Source organism: Schistocerca americana, chromosome 4 (assembly GCF_021461395.2).
Source record: "Schistocerca americana isolate TAMUIC-IGC-003095 chromosome 4, iqSchAmer2.1, whole genome shotgun sequence".
Taxonomy (NCBI): domain Eukaryota; kingdom Metazoa; phylum Arthropoda; class Insecta; order Orthoptera; family Acrididae; genus Schistocerca; species Schistocerca americana.
This window is the reverse complement of record NC_060122.1, coordinates 369,592,560-369,598,559: the sequence shown is the minus strand read 5'-3', so window position 1 is coordinate 369,598,559 and position 6,000 is coordinate 369,592,560.

The following is a 6,000-nucleotide window of genomic DNA, read 5'->3' as shown; positions in this document are numbered from 1 at the left end:
TACTGCTTTCAGATAATTCTTTATGATTGCTATAAAACAGATTTTACAGTCGCTTTCCGTGAGAGTGTTAATGACATTAGTTTAGAGGTAAGCTAAATAGCTACAAAAAGAGATGAATGATCATGTTCAGATTTAGTAATTGGACCGAAAATTCCCTCAGTTTCAGAGGAATGACCAGAAATAGTGATGTTCTATGCATGACGATAGGTGGTTTTGCCTTTTGGCACAGTTTGCATTTTGCCAAGAATGTACGAATTGGCTTTTCCATATTCTTGAAGTAACTGGTATCCAGTAATTTCTGAAGACAATTCTTAGCGCCGAAGCGTGCATAACTGAGATGTGTGTACCAAATGAATTTGTTGACGAGTTCGTGTGGGATACACAGAACCTAAATAGAACTGTCAGGACATCTGCGTCAGAATGAGATGTTGTTACGTAAAAGATGAAACTGTCTTATCGCAGTATTTGATTTGTTAAACCGTTCCTCTTTTATGTCCTTCCAGATTGGTTCTTTATCCTGTTCATGAGGAACAGCACATAATGAAGATGAAGTTAATTTTTCTGAACCTTGAATGTAAATCACAGTGAAACTGAATTCCTGTTTTAACAGAGTCCAACGTCTCATCGATCATGATTTAATTTAGCTGTCTTAAGAGACAGAAATGCCCGACGATCTGTACATGCCTTAGTGTGTTTACCTAGTAGAAAGTAATGAAATTTATCAAAGGGCTACACTATGTCTTAAGGCTTCTAGCTCGCTGACGGGGTAATTACGTTCAGCTTTGGTTAAGACTTGGCTACAGGAAGCGACACTGTGTGATAATTCCATTTTCTGCAACTTCTTGAAACAAGTGTACATCAAGACCAGATTTGGATCCAACTGTCGAAAGACCAAAATCAAGAGATAAACCAGCATCTGATAATATGGGTGCATTAAGGAGTGCAGTTTTCGTATCGTGTTTCGAGCGATCTTTTGTTATCTCAGACTAGTAAGCGGACAAGAATGCGTGATAAAAATCACCGTACGAGTGACATTGACGTGCTATCGGTCTCATTCTTGTCGCAGGTTCTCCTTCGAGGTAAATGGAAATGAACTGAAGTTTGTGACCGACTGGCCATGTTGGTAGCAAAGGATAGTCAAATTGTTTTAATCTCTCCGTTGGGTGTATTTCATTGCCAGCACAGTAAAAGATTTTAAATTTCCTAATTGTGGGAAATATATGTGGTCAAATCCATCGTTTTTCTGAACCGATGAGTTTTTCTTTCATATGTAACTCGCATTCCAGTCCAGGCACCGTCCCGTAAGGTAATGTAACAACGCGTCACCGCACCTAGGCTATGTTGCGTGAGAGAATTGTGTGTCTTTCATTCCAAACGTTGTCATCCAGTCAAGTAAGTTGCTTAGCCTCTGCGCCATGTCGCGAAGAGCATGACCCACTGTTATCAGCCAGTACCAATCTCCTGCAGGTTGTCACGTTTCGTAAGCAATGGCTGAGAATTATACGGTAATTTAGGGGAATTCTTGCCTGTAAATGTGGTAGAAGTTGGGCGGGAGGGGGGGGGGGGGGCAGGAACGAAGCTTTGAGAGCGCGTTCCGTGTAACGTAGGCGCTCTGCCTCGTCACGGAGACAGAGGTGTTTGCTCCAGCTTTGATTCAGTATATTTTCTGATTTTCGAGTAAGTTTCACAGTTTGTGTCTGCGCTAACACTGATCCTTTTACTTCACAAATGTCAGCAGAGCAGTTTAGGAGAGGTTACCCCGTTTCCCCAGCAGTCTCCTAGATAATTTTTTGGTGTCCTCCAAAGCGTTAACGGCACATTTAGTATGTATCTGACCTACTAGTAAGCCACCCTTTGCTTAAACTTTACAAGAATTAATGTTCGTTCGCCAGTAACTGAACATCACTCATATCGAACTTTATTGTTAAACGCAGAGTTGCTTTGCGTTCCCAAAATTAGTTGTTCTACAACAGATCCTAACTAGGCGATCTTTAAATAATAAATGTAATCAGCCCTTTGGTCATCTAATTCATTGTCCTGTGACGCAGTTCTCATTGCAAAACAGATGTTCTCACTTTCGAACATTCAGATTTGTTGACAGAGATTAAAATTTGACACCTTTGATTAATGTCGAATGAGCATTGTACTCATTCATATAGCATCTGTGTGCTGTGTAAGCAAACAGATTTATTTACGCGTGTTACCTGTAATTCGTTTATTTGATTTGTAACGAGCATTTCGCTCACTCTTACAGCATCTTTGTGTTGATAATGTGGTAAGTGGATAGCACACACCACTGCCGATCACCAGAACGACAGAATCATACGTAACATAAATATTTCATGGCAACCCTTATCCAGGATTCTAATTACTATAATTGTCTGACACTTCGCAGATAGAACACCATAGCGAGACGTATCTTAGATTGCAAAACATTTTGTAGCCATTATTTGCGATCCCAGTTTCGCTTGCTTTATTATTCCAGAGCTACAACCTTGCTAGTGCAGACTGTAATTTATTTCATTTTCTTTTTTGGGGGTTTCATTTGTGATATGTTGCGCTTGAAGAATTATTTCTTTGGCATGTGAGGATTTTTGTGAATTTAGGGTATTTACATGCATGAAATTAATTCGTATTTTCGACTGATCGCTAAACAGTACGTTCTCGATCCTCGCTGATTAAAGTGGAGAAAGCTAATCGAAAGCGTTCTAGAGAAGCTACAAAGATCACTAGAGAGTATAGTTCAGTAGTATCAAAGGCGTTCGGTACAGAATGTTACGAGGGACAGGCGGCAGTAGCAGTTACTTTGCCTTGTTCACTCAAGTACGAGCAGCCCTTGCGGCTCGCCATCTTATTTACAACTATTCATGACGTCGCCTTTCCAGCTTAGATTTCTTTAAATGTGACTTGTAAGTACTGCATCCCTTCCCAGTCAGTATAAACTTTAAATTTATTAATTGTTTATATACCTAATATATTTTAGAATAGTTTAATTCTGAAGACGACGCTCATAGTAGCGTCGAAACCTGGTCAATTTTGACTTAATATTTGTGACCGAGGGCTTATTTGTTCTAATATCATCAGAGATCCGTTTTTCAACGCAAAAGGCACCCTTCTGAACTGAATATGTCACCACAGTGAAGCAGAAGCTATCTTTGGCCAGTCTTCTGAAATCACTTTTAGCTGATGGTATCTACTATTATAGCCCATAGTCGACAAATATTTCCACTGTCCCAGACTGTATACAGTTATCATAATGTTTGGCAAAGAGTAGACGTCTGTTACAGTCTTGACAGTCAGATGTCGATAATCGTAACAAAACCTGTATTTTAATCACGCATCCATTGTTTTTTTTAGGCATGACGAAACTTTCTGCACCCTCTGGGCTATTACTTTTCTCAATAAGCCCTTGGTTGATGGTTAATGAACTCATCTGGTATGAGCTGTAACTCAGTTCTCCACGTGGTATGCAGTACATTGATGATTCGCCCTCCATTGGTGTACGATGCCGCGTAATACGTGTCGCTCACAACGAGTCACTTGAAAAAAAAATCTTTAAACTCGAGCAGTAAATGCTTCTTACCATTTTCTTTCAGATGCTTCCCCTTTCTTCATGATGCAGTTTCAGTGGCGTCTGGCAACTGGATGTGGCCAACACTTCTCTTGTCCTTCTCATTCTCAACCAGGGTATCCACGCTAGCGATTAACAACCCTTCCCTTAACATCTAATCTTCAGCGCTAAAATGATCTATTAATAGGTAACACTTTTTCCCATTCATCTCTTACACGTGTAAAATACATCTTTTCACGAAAAAACTTGTTGGATCCAATACGTCATTTCCTTCAAATGGTATCACCACACGCAATTTAGATGTTCAGATGCGTGTGAAATCTTATGTGACTTAACTGTTAAGGTCATCAGTCCCTAAGCTTACACACTACTTAACCTAAATTATCCTAAGAACACACACACACACCCATGCCAGAGGGAGGATTCGAACCTCCACCGGTACCCGCCGCACAGTCCATGACCACGCAATTTACCTATGGGTCAGTTAGACTCAACATTACCCCAAAACGTCTTCCCTTAAGTACATAGTTATGTGAATCGAATTGGAGTACATTTGTTCGCGGCTTGATTTGTTTGTCACAAATTATAGACATTCCCATGCTGGCAATAGTTTCGCCTAACTGAAATATCGTTCCGTTAAGCTCTACTGTGTGTTGCCAAAGGTCGATTTTTGCACAATGGTGATGTAATAAATCCAGCCCTAGAATCAAATCATAGTCCTCACTTATGTGTGGCTCAATTTCTACACTTTGACTGAATGGCACTGCACCCAAACAAAAATCTATGTCACAGTGGACATACGATGATGAATTTCGCAAACACTAGCATCCTCTGCCACCAGACTCTGATCATTCTTGCTTGCCTCTATGTCAACAGCTGCATGAACACACTGTAGAAGTCTGTCAACAACCAACGTCAAAACCCAACAACTACATGCATCTGCAGTGTAAAAATATGCTACTCCCTTACCACAGTGGAGACAGTATCAAAACGCAACAACAGTGAGGCTAACTGTCTTGTGGAATGTGTATTACGGTGGGTGCTCGTTGGTGTGTTATAGTGGTGCTCATTTGACTGATCTGTATGCACTCTTCATAATAGCAAACTGGTTTATCGTTTTGCTGCAATGTAGGTCGTAGGTTCGGACGTCATCAGTGAATCGTGTCATTGATATACTTTAACATTGAATTTTAATTCCACTCTTGAGCCATTCTTGCTAAAAAGATGACGCCTGTCACTCTGGCACCACTTGTGAAGAGCGCCAACTAAAGGGATGTCCTTGTTGATGCTACCATAGGGTGTCTGTAGATGGGTGTAATTGCCTGGACACTTGGTGGCACCAGTCTACTAATACTCAATACTCTTTATTATTCCATCTTACTACAGGCCAGTACAGGTTGGCAGAGACTTGACAGAGGAATTACTCTGCCTCGACTATTGTTGATGCCCGGGATTGCTGACAGTGTGTTGCATTGGCCAGTTATGGCCCTCATGATGCAGTCTCCTCCACCAGCGGCGAGTCTTCATGCTCATTGCCCCTGCAAGGCGTATGCGCTGAAGCAGCATGCACCTTGCCCCACCTCCCTCTATTGCTTGAAGGTGGTAGACCAGTGACATAGCAGTCAGTGACCCACTGTCTCGTGCTGATGGTCAGCGAGCTGCTACCCTGGAACAGCTTAAGGCAGGTGCCCCAGTATAGATGTGAACTGTGGTTCTCAATCAGGATCCCATATAGTGGCCAGTTGACACAGCTCCCATGGTGGTAAAGATGTAGTGTTGAAAGAAGCGATTGTAGTGCAGACGTCTTTGGTGTAGGTATATTTTGTTCTGTGCTGTGGGTATATGTTCTGTGCTACGCCTTTTGGTACATACATTAAACACTTCAGCCGCCGCCATTGTGGAAAGGCTCATGACACATTACTACTAAGTATATTTCTGTGCTGTAACGGCTATGTTACGTTTCACAAAGCACAACATCCACAGTCACCTGCTGCTCGTGCTGCTACAATCTCCTTTTAACTTCATAGTTGTATGTCCAAATATGACTGCTGTTGTACAGATCTAAATTTTTCCTTGAGGATTGTTGTTTCTAATATTTCCGTTTTCTTACAATGATATTTAAGTGCTATGCATTGACTTGAGCAGAGGAACTTCGGTTTCACTACGATTTCCTGATGCACTGTTTTTGCATTTATTGAGATGCACCTTTTATTGTAATTATTTTTTGTACTTCTGTTCAACTTCATTGGTCTCTCTTTTCATTTCTGGTAGACTACTGTGCTCAATTTTCATAAATTACCTGTACTTCATGCCCGAATATTTGTACCATTTCTGTTTGAACAACTAATTTTCCCCCGTGTCTTCACCAACATATACATTCAACGTATATACTGAACACACGTTCTCCTACACATGTCCACCTCTTCCTC